This window comes from Scatophagus argus, chromosome 22 (assembly GCF_020382885.2).
Source record: "Scatophagus argus isolate fScaArg1 chromosome 22, fScaArg1.pri, whole genome shotgun sequence".
Taxonomy (NCBI): Eukaryota; Metazoa; Chordata; class Actinopteri; family Scatophagidae; genus Scatophagus; species Scatophagus argus.
The window spans coordinates 14,707,364-14,724,531 of record NC_058514.1 but is presented as its reverse complement, the minus strand read 5'-3'; positions in this window follow the sequence as shown (position 1 = coordinate 14,724,531).

Sequence of the window (17,168 nt, the reverse complement as noted above, 5' to 3'; positions counted from 1 at the left end):
TCACCAACATTTAGCGGAAAATGCAATTTGTGTGTTAAGAATGTTGAATCAGAGCTACAACACACTGCAGTGTTTTGTGCTATTTTTGCCATGTTATTTGGCAAAAGGCACACCTATACAGATTTTCAATCACACAAATTTCCACAGTCCCACAAAATTAAGCAAAGCATCCAGGCTACTGTGACGGTGCATTACGCACATTAGTAGCTGCTTGTTTCAAAATTTTCTCCAGTTAAATGAGGACAAAAGTGGACCCTTCCCATAGTCTGTCCCTGAGGAATAAAAATGAAGCAAGAAATCTTGTTATCCTGGAATCCCACCTTAATTTCAGGAATCATATTAAATCCTAACTGAAAGGATGAGAAACTGAATTACAAAAAAATGAAATGAAGAAACTCACTCATTTACACTTTTTATCTCTAGCAGACTGGACTCCTGTGATGGACTGCTCAGACTGGGCTGTCCAAGAAGGCCATCAGACAGGTCCAGCTGATCCAGCTCACCATATAACTCCAGTTCTCCAATCACTACGTCAGCTAACAGTTTCTCACAGAAGCAACCTCAAAATTCTCTTGCTTGGCCATGAATCACTCAGCAATTGTTTTGACCAAAACTTGCTTTTAACTTCAATTTAATCAAATAAATTTGTTCCTGGGCAGCACGGTGGTGCAGTGGTTAGCCCTGTCGCCTCACAGCTAGAGGGTTCCAGGTTTGAATCCCGGTCTGGGCTCTTCTGTGTGGAGTTTGCATGTTCTCCCTGTGCCTGCGTGGGTTTTTTCTCATGGTACTCCAGCTTCCTCCCACAATCCCAAAAACATACACTTTAGGTGGCTACTCTACATTGCTCCTAGGTGTGAGTGTGTGCGTGTGTGGTTGTCTGTCTTTGTGTGTCACTGTCCCCTCCCTGCTCAGCTTGGTGTTTCCCAGTGGGGAGTGATGGAGTTGAAACCTAGATGCCAAGTATCAACTTTAGATTTATTTTACATCTAATCCATTCCATGTGAGTTGGCAAAAAAAGAAAAAAATACAAAATGGATATCTGTCACTTGCTCCCCTCAGTAAAGTGAAGGTGAGTGGAATTTATTTTGTGCTTTCAAAATCCAGCAAAACATTTTCCCAGAAACTAAAGACAGGTGGGAAATGTTAAACCTCCAAGACAAAGGCAGTTTTAACCGGACAATAAATGAGGATGTGACAATTCAAGCGAATCAGAAAATAAACTGATGGGTGACAGCAACATCTGTCATCCACATCTGCTTGAAGATTGTATAAAGGACGAAAGACAGCACGATTAACAAATGCCAGATGCACTGTAGCATGTTTAAATTTCAATCAGTGCAGCTGTTGATATGTCCAGTTTGTGCATTCAGCAACATGACCAGCTGTCACCTGTCACCGCTCTTGACATTGGACTGTTACATCACCTGACAGCATGCTGAAACTGCCTCCATCAGTTTAAGTTCTAATTATCACTGCGCGAGGTAACAAAGTGGTTATTTCTATTACCCTGTCAGGATGTTTTGACAGGTGCTTGTTTTCCATCTCTGTTGAGAGCTTTGGAGGAGGCGCGTGAATGAGTGTGGTGGTGTGGACCTATTGACATTACGCAGGGTTTGTAGATGGTGTGTTATTTCCCCAGAGGGACCTTCACCGTTTTCTCACCGGCAAACTCAAGCTCTGTGATTGAAGGTCTTTTGACACCACCAATATCTCCTGACACCAACTGGGCATGCTCTGCCAAATTCATATACTGGCCTATAACCTTGGAGGGATTGAAAGTGTGTGCATGTGTGTGTTCTTATCTTTATATTTTTTTTTTCTGTACATCTTTAATCAGACTCCTTGCATAACAAGCAGCCTGGGAAGCTGTAATGTACCACAGCACTGTCTAAAGTTCTACACATCTGAAGTTTTTTTTTCTTTCATGCAAAGAGAATATTTGATTTCCAAACACTGTCAGCTGGTGAAGGGGGAATAGTCCTGCTGCTCTCAGGGTAACAAGAGCTGTCTTTTACAAGGAGGAGGAACATAAGGACATTTTTACTAAAATACTGCTGCTCAAAATCTTGCCGTTTTGCAGCATTGACTTTCCTATTTTTTGACCCTGGTGTATTGCTGAGTGAACAGAGAGAGAAAATGTTCCAGCAGACAACAAGTAAAACGGATTTGAATGATTCACTAGAGCTTACAGAGGGCTTCTACTATATATACTGCAGAGGAAAGTCTTTTCATCAGAAAAAGAAGATACTGTCAGTTTGAAGACTGTTCAAAATATCAGATCGGTGTTGTTCTTTTATTTGCATCATGTGTTTCATCTGTGTAATCTGTAAAACAATACTGGGTGACCTGTGGGTATGAAAGGTGCTATATCAATACATTTGCCTTAAACATCTGCCTGTCCTGGGTGAGAGATCCCTTGTCTGTTGCCATGATGTTATGTAAAGCCCTTTGAGACAAACTGCTTGTAAAAATTGGCTATACAAATAAAGTTGTCTGTCTGTCAGTTGTCTAAATGACATTCAGCTTTTCATGAGTCATTTTAGTGAATGTCAGAGAGCAACAAATATCAGTGACAGCACAAAGACTGGGAAAGTCCACACACGGGCAGGGCTGAAGGGGAGACCGGTGATTGTGTTGCGTGTAAAACCCTTCAACTAACATCACTTAAGTCCATTAGTTAACTTACCCAAACTCAAACATCACCTTTTCCTAAAGCTAGCCAAGATGTATTCATGTCTGAACCTAAGAAAACCGTGACTGTATCACGTCAGGGTGACGTCAAATCGGGACAGTGTTAAATGACACATGAAAATGTGTGGCATGACAAGCGAAAAGTGAAAAATTGAATGCTATTTATACATTACTGAAGCCATTTATTTAACTTAATGGTTTTGTTTAGATATATCTTGCAGTATTATTTTGGATTCTTGGTCGCGGTCATTAGATGCCCTGGGTTGTGCATGCAGGGGCATAAGTAACAGGAAATGAAACAAGACAACATGAGGACATTTGTAGAAATCTAAATGCTGATGTGTTTCATCTACACATCATCTGTACAACTACCTCGATAAATACACTTAACTACAAAAATCAGCTGGGAAATCTGTTGTGTTTGGTCTACATTAGATGACTCCCGCCTGTGTATTCATGGCAACTTTAAATGGACACTGCAAAAGCTGAAAAATTGCTTTTACGTAGGCCATCCCATGAGATCACATTCCCACAGAACATTAATACATCATGGTCCAAAAGCTAGTTACATTTTTTGTTTTTATTCTTCAGATGTTCAAGTATCCTTTAAGTGTTTTGGCTTACTTTCTTCCATTTGCCATATAAAGAGGACTTTGTGATTATGTACTTAAGGCATTTTGCACATAATACATTCAAGCTGTAGAGTCCTTCACCTTTTAACAGCTAAAACTACCAAGTTCATATATTTCTTATAAATATCCCCTTTTCAAAATTGTACTTTCAGAGGCAGTCTGGGTTTCTGAATACATATCAAAATCTTGTAAATAAAATTCAGAGAAGCAGTCAAGTTTCACCTTCATAACAGCACTTAAAAGCACCAGATGCACTTAACAGCCAGTAGCGAAGCCAGTGTGTGTCCTGTTAAAATGCATGTGCTGTGTTATAAAAGGTATGCTTTGTATACTTGAATCTGAACAGGGGATGTTATTGTTGCATTGTGGATGGGTGAATTCATGCAAATGTGACGAATCATCTTTACCTAAATGTGGGCCGAACAGGCTCAGCAGTTCAATGGTCCACTTCAGGAGAGGCTGCTAATGTGCAGCACAGAATGAAAGTACAATGTTAATCTGGATATCCTTTTAAACTGTGCATCAGGAAAAGCTCTTCAAACACACTGACACACACACACACACACACACACACTGGTAGGCACATTTGAAGCCCCTGGGAGATGGAAATAGTTGAGCAAGAAATAAATGTGATCCATTATTTATAATATATCTGAGAGATGTGGCAGGGAGGAAAAAGAGCTATATTTTTAGGTAGGTAAGCCAATGGAATCCAATGCAGAAGCACAAAAGGCAGCAAAATAGTTGAATCCCACTCATCTCTAACCACAGAGAGACACTAGAATCCCATTTCTTAAGAGCGAGCGTGTTCTAGCTTTACAAGTAGCAGCCCAGTCCATTACACAGTCTCTGAGTGTCTACGTTTATGGCAGGGAGGCGGAGGGAGAATCTTATTGGCATCATAAAACACCATCACTGTCACACTGATCCAGTTTTATCCACTGGCTGACTGGTCTGGGCAACAGCAGCCTCTATCAATCAGAGACGAGGGGCTTCAGAGAGGTCATCACTGCCCCAGAAAAGACATGGTCAAATGTTTTCATCCCCAAGTTAACAGACTGGAGCTTTTGACAAAAGCTGTTCACAGAGATTTTTTTTTCCTAATATTTATTTGCCCACCCAAGTTTAACTGATAATACATGCGCTTTTTCAGCTTTGCTTCTACAGCTGGGAGCTGCCCACACGACTCCTCTACAGCTCCACCGTTAACTGTCTTGTTCCATTGCAGCTTCCTTCTTCATGCCTGCTGCAGGTATTCAGACCACTGCCAAAAGTGCTTGAGAATAATATCTTCTGTACTTTATCAGTATTCCTCAATCAGTAAGAGTTTAGCTAGCTTTAGCAAACTATCAATTATCCATAAACATGTGGATCAATCGCATATTTAAATTACACACGGAACAAAAGTTTTCTCTTTAGGTTCTGTCGCTTTGGCCACTCCATAAACTGTTCAGCTGATTAGGGAAAAGATTAATGCTACAGCTACTTGCACCTTCTGTATTATTGTCGGCTACCGGAGCCTTTATTCTTCCTGTTGTTGGGACAAAGAGGAAGGAGCCTAATTTTACTGTAATTTCAGAGTAATTTACATATAAGCTCTCATTACCACAGAGAACAGGCTGTGTAGAGGCTCCTTCCACAGTACACTCACTGAAAAAGAACCTTTTTTCTCTTCATCATTTCATGTGTCTCGAGCAGTCGGATGCATTTACTTTTCTCTTATTTGAGACTGGATAGCTTACTAGTCCTCACAAGACACACAAAGTGACCAAGACATAGGTGAACATATACGTTAGGTAATTCCCCCCTGTGCAAACATCTGTGAATCCCCAACACATAACATATTTACATTCTAAAATGGTTTGCCAAAAAAATTTGATTGTATAGATAAAGCAATGTTGTGAGGACAGTATTTTTCCTGAGGACAATAAACAAAAAAAACCAAAATCTATTCCATAGATATACTGTCACTTTATTTAACCATTCTGTCACATCATACGATTCACTCCACACTGTCTCTGTCTATCTTTGAAGAAAGAATCACAAAACCTGGCTGATCTTGAACAGGAAGAAAAGTGAGTCAGTATGAGTAAGAGGAATTTGCATGCTTACAAAAATAAAGACTGGAACAATTTTGCCTTAGATGCATTGGACAACCATTATAGATGCTGTTACGCTTGGATGTTCGTGTTGTATGGGCACTTGAAGCCTGATATGAGTCTCGTCTATCACCCACCAGCTTTTGGGGAGGCCAGCAAAATAAAAGAAGTGTGCTGCAATGGCACAATGTAAAAGATAAAAATATTACTCCTGAGAAGAGGGAGGAGGCTACATTACCGAAGCCAGCCACTGAACTGGCCGCTGATAAGTCGGCACTGATAACTGAGTGCCTCCTCTTGTGAATGGTGCCGCTCACTGCCCACCTCGCCTATCACTGAATGGAAAGACCCTGGTCCATGAAACTGGGATTCTTGAAATATAAGACCAAGAGGAGAAAACCTTAAATACTTAAGTGAGCAGTTTAAGAAAACCTTACGCCACTACACAGTTTTAGAGGTTTATAAGTGATGTCTGAGAGAAATTGCTTCATCTATACATCAGTAGCTATGTGACCAAAAGCTTGTGAGTGCATTAAATACATGATACAGACAGTATACAGTACATGGCAGGTATACCTTGTAGGCCAAAAAGCTGTCACATTACTGTTGCTTGGTGAGAAAAGCAACATCCGTCTATGAATATGAATGAAGCTGAGGTGTAGTTTAGTATTTCCGAATCAGCGACTGCAGTTGAGACCTCTTGGAGAGGGTAGGTCGAGATTTTCAGCAGGGAATACTCTTTAGGGGAGCTAAATGAGAGGACACATGGCAGGAATACAGAGGATAGGCTTAGACTCTGCTAATTTATCAGTCCTTGTGCCAGCAGGCTGCTTGACAAGGTGAGAGAAACCAGAGAGGTTTTATTTAACAGGAGAAGATGAGCTCCAGCTCCTTTGTGGATATGTGACATTTTCTAATAAGTAATTTAACACCTCCAACTGATTCAACTTTATTGTTCACTGTGCATTCAAGAGCTATTGGTTACTGTTCGTGAGGCAGGGAAAAAAATACAATTGGGTCTTTGTATTACAGTATTTGTAGGAGTGAATGTTTGTATTTTACATCACACTCCATTAGACCAATTACCAGCATCATTAGTGTGAAGCTACAGGAGCTTCTGAAGGATGTGTCAGAAGGAGACTTTGCCCATACAATGATTTGTTTTTTCTTTTTAGCAATGCATTTAAATTTAGTAATTAACTTTCAATATGGTCCTTTTTAATGGCAGTGGAAGAGTCCACCATTCCTGCACTGGATTCAGTTGTCTACCTAAGCACAAGGGACTGATAGGAAACAATACATGCATGTAATCCAGCACATTTCATCTCACTTTTAACAGCCTCACGTTTTCTCAGAGCTTCATTAAGTTACTGCTAATGCAAACAGAGCAGCCACTTGCTGCTGCTTCACATTATTGTGAGGCAGCCATTGGAAACAATTTATTTGTCATCACGATTGGGGCTGACTGCGATTGGTTATCTTTGTCTTGATTATGTAGGCCAGAGAAACATGTTAGGGGACGAACCACTACCGCATCTTGAAAGGACAGCTTGTTGGTTAATCCCTCCAAAATGTCTGAGCATCTGATTAGTTTACCCCCTGGATGCCTCCCAGTGGATGCCGTCAGGCACATCTAACTGGGAGGAGACCCCAAATACACCAAAAGGATTATACATCCCATCTGGCCCGGGAATGTCTCACCTTATGAAGTACTGGAGGTTGTAGCCAAGCAGGGTCGTGTCTCCACCTCAACCCTGGACCAAATAAGTGCCATTAAAGGGATGAATGAGAGTTTGGCATGTGCAAAACGGCAAAGGCAGACACAGAGCGGAAAACAAAGATATACGTGCCTTTAGGAGTTACTAACATCTACAGGTTAGAGCAGCCACACTGCACACTCATCTGGGGATTCGGGGTCTTGCCTATTTTTTCCAGTTTCACACACACGTTTCTCAGTAAAAACAGACCTGAATATGATTCACTGATACTCATATTGGCATCATACTGCACACTATATCTGCAGAATATGCCACAGACAAGGAGAAACATGGAGTGAAAGATAGTATTTTTCCTTTCAGTTTGGATATTCGAAATGGTTACAACCTATAATTCTGGCCATATCTTGCAAATTAAACTAAAACTAACTTGTACACAGACACAACAACCGTTTAGAAACAAACAGCCATCTTCAGTGCAGCTTCACACATTACAATGCGCTGTGGCAGGAGACGAGCTCTGCAGTCTAAAAAAAGTATGATTCTGCCACATGGTCGAAATCTGCGGCACATCAGACGGACACACTCTGGACAGCAGGGACTATGTGAGGCTTGAAGGATCAAACCCAGATGGTCCATTTCTTTGTGAACTGGCACTGAGTTTCCTAATTATTATTCATGTGAAGAGAGACTCCTCTTTGAGGCTCATAGCATTGGCTGACATGGCCCAAGGCAAGGCCAAGACTGACCCCAAAACACTGGAAAACAACAGTGCTATTCTCCACGTTGGAGATGACACACACACACACACACACACACACACACACACGTTCTCCAGCCTGATAATTAGCACTAATTTAAAACACTGGAATATCAGCATTGGTGACTTCACTAAACAGAGCAGTATCTTGTGCTTGAGTCTTCATACAAAAAGGGCAAACATACCGAAACACACAGAAAAACAAATTCTCTCTCACACACGCAAACACACTTTAATTCGTACACATTAAGTACAAATACTTCACACACGAACACACGCAGCCACATTGCTGGGACTGAAATAGCAGCGGTTAATTATGTCAGTGAATGAAACTTTTATGATCTTTATGGTGTTGATCGCCAAGCTCTTTAGTGCCTTTGTTCACTTATACTATGAAAAAATTGTTTAACCAACAATGAACACAGTGTGTGAGCTGTGATGCATACACACTGTACAGTGTGTAATTACGGGTTGATGTCCTTTCAGTTTTCAAACAGAATAAAAATATCCATTATGGTCTGGCTGTAGATCATGTTTGCAATAAGCAATAATGCTAAATAGATACTATTTTTGACACAATTTCTTTCTTCATGCGATTTGTTTTAGTGGCACATTTCTAACTAGCTCAATTTTACTTTCAGTTGAGTTGCATAGTTGGAGGATTGGTACTTTATTTTTTTTTTCTCAGATTCCTATTTTTAATTTTCTTAAAATGGTCTCATGGGACCCTATCAAGTAATATAAAAAATGCAAGAGGTTTATTTTATGGCCACAAATGTTAAGTACTTCAGCTTTGTTTCTAAGAAATCAGGCTTTTGCCATTTTTTGGCAGAGCAGAAGTTCTAAATACTATGACAGCCAAGTGCGTCTGCCACCTCTCAAGAAGCAGAGAAGTCAGAGGCATGGGTCACCACCATTACATAATTCACATGCACCCAACAGTACATTTCAGTGTTCTTGACACATGGAGTTATTGATTTTAAACAGGGTTAACGGTAACTTCAAGAGGGCCTGGCTCATGGTCTCTGTTGTGGCTCATTCATTGCATGTATGTGGTTGAAGTCAGGACTCTGTGTGGGTCAGTCAGGTTCTTCTACAACAAATTCATCCGGCAATGTCTTTATGGATACATATATGTTATAATGTGTTTATATTCCACTGTCTGTAGTATATTTTATACATTAATAATTTTCAGAATCAGAACAGGCTTTATTGTAAAGGTACAATGAAATTCTGTATAGATAGATAGATAGATAGTCTGACTGAAGTCAAGGACATGGCAAAAGGTGGCTTTAAAAAGGGCATAGTTATCCATCCAATTAAATTTATAACCCGTATTAAGCACATTTGGCAGACTGGGTTGCAGAAATTGAAAAATGGGGGACGTTTGTCCTCATGCTTGCCCCTCCAACACACACACACACACACACACACACACACACGTATGCTACACTCCTCAATCAAAGCACCGGCAGCTGTAAGCACCATTTCAAGGGACGCCATTATGCAAGGAAAATGTCATTAGCGATTTCACAATTTCACGCATCACTGCGGCTAACATGTCTCTGGAAGAAGGCAGGGCGCAGGAGAAAGGTAAGTGCCCCAAACTCTGAGAGCAAACCCGTGACTGAGAAGGAGGGAAGTGAATTCTGTGCAGCAGACCTGCCCCTCCCTTCCACTGGTACTGTACATCACTCAGCCTGGTGCCACCGGCTGCATCAGAGTGTTGTTGGAATAACCTCTTCAGGGTCATTCCAACAAAAGTCACAATTAGGTAAGATGGTTACATGTGTCTCTGGAAATGTTCAAGCAAAAAACGATTTTAACTATTATAATGGAAATAAGCGATGACTACTTCATAAACATTAAAGACTTATTGCAACTTGGATCTCTGGTTCTTGTTGCTATCGGTTATCATAACATTGTACTCACAGAGAAACAGGAGCAGTAGGAGATTGACTTAAAGACTTGTCTCCAAGAGTAACTAATAAATGGTAAAATTATTTCCCTGAGCTGTCCATTGTAAACATCCGTAAACTTCCTGCTTCAGCTTCACAGATGTGCAGGGGAAACGGACATTTCAGCTATGCTCGCTTTTAATTCTGCCTACAGATCAAGTAAATATATATGAGAAAAATAACCTGACACTGTCCATCTCAGAGAAATGACAAATAAATAGGAAAGGACCTCTGCTGCTGAGCTGGGTCATGTCAGGTTGTATTGTCAGCATTTGTCAGTCCCATGTGTACTGTTTTTTGTGCTTCTGTCATAAACATAGTTATTATAAAGTTTGAGCGCTGTTTGTCTGTAATTTGAATGTTCCTCTTAAAACAGTCAGTTAGCAGATTTGTTGGCTTCTCAGTTGCTCTGTGAGCCGTCTAACGGTGCTTTGAAAACTACTGAAAAGGGACATGATTGTTTGTCTTCTTCCACAGACGACACAGTACTTAGCATTAATATGCTTTGTCTACATACCAGTATCTGCATAAACTTACTACAGTAATCCTGTGTGGGACTTTTTGGATGCTGTTTATATATTTAAAATACTACAAAAGTAGCCAAAAATAAATCTACATTGCAAATGAGTGTCAGACCGTTGGCAGGGGAGATGGATGACGCTGTCTCTGCAGAGAACCAGACTCCGCCAGAGTTTGTGGATCAAAAGAGGTTATAATTAAGCCCTGTCCTCAGAGACGTCTTGGAGGAATCAACCAACAAGCTGTCAGCGCTGTCAGTCTTTTGGATGAGAACACAGTACCATAATTGAGCAGAGTTGAATGACTACAATAGGGACACTTTTGATGAGCAGCAACAAATTAAATATAATGCGCACAAGCTGTGTAGGGTGGGAAATACGGCTCTCTGGCTCAAATTAGTCTCCGGTCTTTCTTGGTGCGCCTATGTATTCTATAAACCAGTTACCCAAGTGATGAAGCGGCATAATTAAATATGTACAGTATATTACATGAACATTTGTGTAAAGTGCTGACCCAGTATCATAGTAGTTTTTACTCTTGTTTGATCAACACTGATAGCTGTTTTAACTCAGGGTTCAGCCATGTTCATCACATATGCAGCATAACGAGCTGCAAAGTCACGTAGCAGACGGAGACGCATCAGTACTGCTAATATCAGGCTGCTTTTCATTAGCCTTGCTAGTTTATGGTGCAGAAAAGTTATGTGCTCAATAAAGTACATAACTGTACTTGAAAAATGTGTGAAAGTGAAGAATAAGGAGATCTATTAAACTTCAGGCCACTCCTCTGAATTCATCCTACCTATCCATCTTGGTGCCCCTATGTATTCTATAACCCATCCATCTGGGAGATATGTGTGAGCAGCGAGTTCGCTACGTTCGACAAGCCCTACAAGTTCAAAAGTACAAAAACGTGCCATAGCACTAAAAAGGGGTGACATTTTTTGTTACGGAACACTAAAGGAACATTCTCCCGCCTACAGCCAGTGTGGTCTATAACATTGTAACAACAGCTCACACCGCCACTAGCAGGGATCAGGTTAGATGTAACAAAGAGTCAGGCTGGGACAGCTGGCTTTTTGCCACAACTTCCAGTGTGGCCTTTGGAGCAGTTTTTCCTATAGACCTGCCATACTAACTGGTTTGTTTTGAGCATACTGAGCCCTTCATGATCGCTTGACTGAATGGCTTAATATTTTGCTTGAGGTAGGAATGAAACTCTTCCACGGATAAGAGGCTCTTTGAACACATCAAACACAGCCAAATGCAGCCATCATACAGCGCTTCTTCGGTGCATTTTTATTAACAAAATCTATTTTTAGCATTCTGTATCCACTCTTCTGTCCAAATACCAAATTCTTATTGGCTGTGAAACTGTGCCAAGCCAGTGGGGGCAGAACAATCTAATAAATAATCCATAACGTATCAAAGATAATTATTGCAGCACCTCTGAATACAACAAATACACACACAGAGAGACACACACATCTAAAAGGAAGAAAATAAGACAAAAACGATGAGCAAGCTGTTGGTTTTCAAGTCAGTATTTGATTGATGCTCATATTACTTTAATTACTTTAATTTATTTCCCATTTTGGCAGAATGCCATTTTGCAGTGGCGTTAACAGCTCTACTAAATCAAATCTGGATTTGAAAGCAGGCTTGTGTTTGAAAAAAATGAAAAAAAGCCTTGATAAAGCTACTGTATCATGGCTACCTTCAGGCTATTTTACAACAACAGTGCATTGAGGGAGTGTTTCCATAAGAGTTCATCCCAGGGGGTCGCACACTATCACTGTGACGTCAAAGCCCAGAGCCATGGCGCAGTGGAGGGGGCATCAGCAGAGAATCCTCTGATGGCTGAGAACACATCAGTGGAGGACAGGCAGAGTCGCTGTAACACCCACAGGTGACAGCGTGACCTCTGTGTCCGCTGGATGAATCGCTTTCCAGGTACATTTCATCACGCCTTTGTCTCACCCCTCACGTTCAGCTGCTCTGGAGACTGAAATAACATCACTTCCTCACCTAACCTCATTTGACGACCGCCCGTTAGTTCATTGATTTGAATTTGGACGGCAAAATGATCAATATAGAAATTATGCTCAGCAGGTGTTTCTTCCCATCATTGCCACCTCTGACTCTTTCACACTTGATGACCTGTGCTATAGTTAGGATGTGACATTTGTTTTTCCACAGCCCTTCAAGCTGGAAGAAAACTCCAAAACTGTGTGCGTGTGTGCGTGTGTTTGTGTGTATATGAGAGAGTGATTCAGAGCACATGCATGTACACAAACACATGCGCGATGTGATACACATGCTTGCCACCATTCTGATGCACTGACCCTGATCTTCCATCTAGGGAACATGGATGTAAACTCTGGCTGGCTTTGCAAATGTTTCATGAGAAAGGAAACATATTCATTGTATTTGTTAGATGTCAAGGATACACACAATGTGTTAAAGTAAGAGAGCACTGAATGAATAAGAATTTGTTTACAAGAAATCTCCACAGGGTACCCTGGCACCTTTGAAACTTTCAAACTTTTGACTATGTACACTTACTTTATACAGGAAATAAGAAAATGAAGCATGCTAAAATACCAGCAAATGAGCTAATGTAAAGTGGCGTGATATTGGAGTGTAGTATTAATGGGCATTATTGTCCCAAAACACCATGCAAAAAAAAAGGAGAAACCCTTTGATTAACTCTTTGTGAAGTGTTTGAATTATGAAAGCTGCAGGTCCAAAACAAAATCATTGCAAGCAGACACACATCAGTATGTGCATCTGCTTGCAATGATTTTGTTCCAAATGCTGCATTAATTATAATTTGCTGTCCAAAAAAGTGCATTCTGAAGATTAATAGCCCACTTGTGTATGGCCACTTTTGCACTATGATGAAATTGGTCTTGGAAACCACAAAAAAGTGCTAATGAGGCTGGAATACAATTTTTTTCATGTTAATAAGAGTGCTGTGCTGTGTGGTTCATGGCTTCCTCCTGCCACGTCTCACTGGCCCCAACCACTAAGGTTTAACTTAAAGAGGTTATTTGTACATCAACAAGAATCATTTGTTAACAAAAGCGCTCTCCTGCCAAGCACAATAAAAGCATTATAACTCACATAGAGGCAATAAAAGCCCCTTGCTGAGCAGTTGTCTTCAAAAGCGGTCTGCATGATGAAACAGCTCAGATACACTGAGCTGAGAGGACAATGAGACTCTTATTTACAACTTGATCAACAGCACTGTCAGATGGGGCAAATGGTGAGCTGCACTTCAAACCAGAGCAGGCTGCTGAATACAGTTATAGAAGTACAACTGCCATCTGCTCAAATGATTGCAAAGCTGACCACACAGAGCCAGTAATTCACTAGGTTCAGAGAAAAAATGGTCTCCGTCTCTGCAGTTCCAACCTCAGAAATAACAGTCTGTGTAAACACACCTGTGGTGAGCCGTATCAGGTTTGACCTTGCACTTGTCAGTGTTTGCAATTGTGTTGCCACACTGGCCTCAGATAAATTACACTTCTGGATTCGTTTGTAGAAAATGTACGGTCAGGCAGCTAAGCTGACTACTGAGTGAAAACACACGACAATAAATCTGCAGAGGCGATTGTGAGTTAAAGTACCGAAACTGACAAAATCAATTAATGAAGCAAAATCCAATCTGTGAGACGTCTCCACTGGTGAAGCCCTTCCACTGCGGCACAGCCAGAAATTAACATCTATTCAGACCATGGACAGCAATTTGTTCAACAGGAGGCAGCTAAGCTGACTAATTGGGGACCCAAAGCAAAAAGGGGCTTTCTCATAAACAGCAGCTTGGATAAAGGCATAGCTGTGGAGAAGAGATTCTAAAGACACTGTTCAGAGGATTACTCTAAGCAGATGTGAATATCACATCAAAACACATTTGAAAGTGTCGGTTGCTGGTGGATTTATGCACTGTAAGAGTGAGGGGGGGGGGGAATATCTGCAGCTAGGCTTCTTTGTGTTTGTAAGAAAAGGAGCAGGGAGCGTTCTCAGATCTGAGACCACGGTGTCACTGTGAAACATGAGCGAGAACACAGCCAGACAGAACACCAAACTAAAGCCCATTTAAAGCTATAGTGAAGAACATACCAATGTCCTACTGGCAGACAGAAAAAATTAACCAATATCTATCTGATATTTGTTTCCAGCACACATCCTGTTTACAAGTCACAGAGACAATTGACCAATCAGGGTTTAGTAGGCAGGATAAAGAACAGGCAACTTTTCCTGATTTGCACAATGGTACAGTACCAACATTTACTTATTTAAACTCTGATTAGTTTGGATGTGATTGATGAAGCTGTACAAGTTGCTCAAAGGTGACCGTCACGAGACCTTCATGAACCTAAATTAACTATTAACTTTTTTAAAATACCAAAAACTGCAGTAACACCACATTATTATTACAAATGTGATTTTGGTTGATGTTTTTGTATTTATGGGACAGAACTCAGAGGATCTGGTTTCACATTGGCTCTTTTGTGTTTTGCAGCTTTGGAGGTGCTTTGAAAAGCTCTGTTCAGACAAACGCTAGATGAATTTTAGATATACTTGCATGTAAAGTCAGCCAAAAGAAGTGAGCATGCCAAAAAGGCGAGAGCTTAAGTGTCAGAGCCGGCTGAAAATGTTTCAACTTGAGGGAAATATATTATGATTAGGCTTCATAAATATACAGACATGAGAGGAAAAAGCAGACTGGAGGGAAACTGGAGGAGAATAAGGGGCTGAAATTTCGGGTGAATTTTGAGATCTCAGCTCACACACAAACACGCAATGCCACGCTCTTAGCTAATGTACTGATGGTCAAATTCACACAAATAAGAAGGGAAAAATTAGCTTTTCCTTCTTTATAAGAAAACAGACTAATCCTAACCCTAACAAAATGTGTGCATTGCAAATTAGAAGCGTGGATTTTACAAGATGAAAACATGACGGAGGTTTAACGAAAAGATGCTACTATTCTGTGTAATTTTAAGCTTGACCCACATTGTTCATCTATTTCATTTTTACTGCTGCAGTACCGCCCCTTTAAGTCGGTCTCGACATGCATCATGTGCCCCAGCAAAAATATTACCATATTATTTTTACTTTGCAATTAAAGAAGTTATACCCCACTACTTCTTTTGAAATGGAAAATCTACGGTGCCATCAACAAGCCCAAGCAGATGCCCACCTTCAGTTTATTTTCATTCACATCATACTTCCTTCCTTAATTAGCAAGCACTGAAAATAATTAAAGACCTGCTTCCAAGTCTAATGAGTGAGTCAGAGGAATTAAATAAGAAGCTGATGGTCACACACATTCCAACATCAATCCAATTATCCCAGTGCCCTTGTCAGGTTTGTCCCCGTGTGAATGGACAAAACAATTTGAGTCCACACCCCCGGAGACACATAAAAGTGTGGGAAGGATCACCTGCCAAGTCCACTGGGTGCCCCGCCGGTCCCCTCGAAGCTGACGGGCTTCGATCACAGTGGGAGGGAGGAAGTTATTAGATTTTATCGGTATGCGTGCCATGCTGGAGGGATTTCCATCCTGAGCACAGAACTGCGCACAGAACCTGAATCTACAAGCTGCACAATGACCTGCATTTAAATTCAGTCCTGGCTTCCCTGTCAGTCCTCTGAGACACACACTCTTTAAACTCACACCCACATGCTGCATATACTGAATACATATGAATAGTCACGCATCTACACACAGTCATGCAAAGAGCCATATGGTAAAAACATATCCATGCATACATAAGCGTGTACAAAGGCTTAAGACTTCCAAACATGGAGCACTTCATTGAGTGATGTTGATTTAAAATGTTTTCCCACATAAATCTGGTTGTGTATGACTAGCAATTTTTCAATATTCTTTATTCAGGAGGAGGACATATGGTAGAATTATATTTTTCTTTTATTTATACATTTGTGTCATTTCAATACTTGTGAGTAAAAGGTAGCTCATACACAGTCTGTCCCACCCTCCAGTCACACTGTACAGTGTTTTTCTTTGTTTCTGGTTTTAATCTGGTTTTGTCTATTCTTGTATTGTCTTCTGCTTTACTTCCTGTCTTTGTCTTTTCCCGCCACTTTTGCTGTGTGCCCTGTACCTGATTAGTCCCACCCGTGTTTTATTACCTATGGTCTATATATATATATATATATATATATATATATATACCTGTGTTGCCTGCCAATTCGTCATGTACTTTAGCGTCATACCTTCCAGCATTCGCCTTAGCGTTTTGTCTACCTGGTTTATTGGACTCCTGTTATCGGTAATTGCGCATTGCATTTGTTTGCGTGTTTTGACTGTCTAACCATGTGCCGACTTTGTGCTGCCCCATTAAATACTGTGAGAATTTCTGACCCAGAGTCGTGCTTTTTGGGTCCTTTCTCTGAGCTGTGTACAGTGTTACACATTGAGTGCGATGTGTTTGTCTCACTTTATAGAAAGGAGGAGGTCTAGCTAACAGCTAGCATTAGCTGGTTTTGTTTCAGCCTAGACCAGAGGACCAGACGGTCAAATCTCACACCAGTGGGTAGTCCTGTGTACTGGAACAAGCCTCTCTCGGCTCCTCTAGGGGACTGGAAGCAGTGTGTGTGTGCGTGTGTGTGTGTGTGTGAGGGATTGCACTGATCATAAACAGCAGCAGCGGCAGCAGCAGGGACACAAATGGGTGGTCCTCCAATGGCTTCATCTCTGAGCCTAATCAATGATGCAGAGTAACGCAGCAGCGAGGCCCCGGGGACAGGCGGATGGAGTCC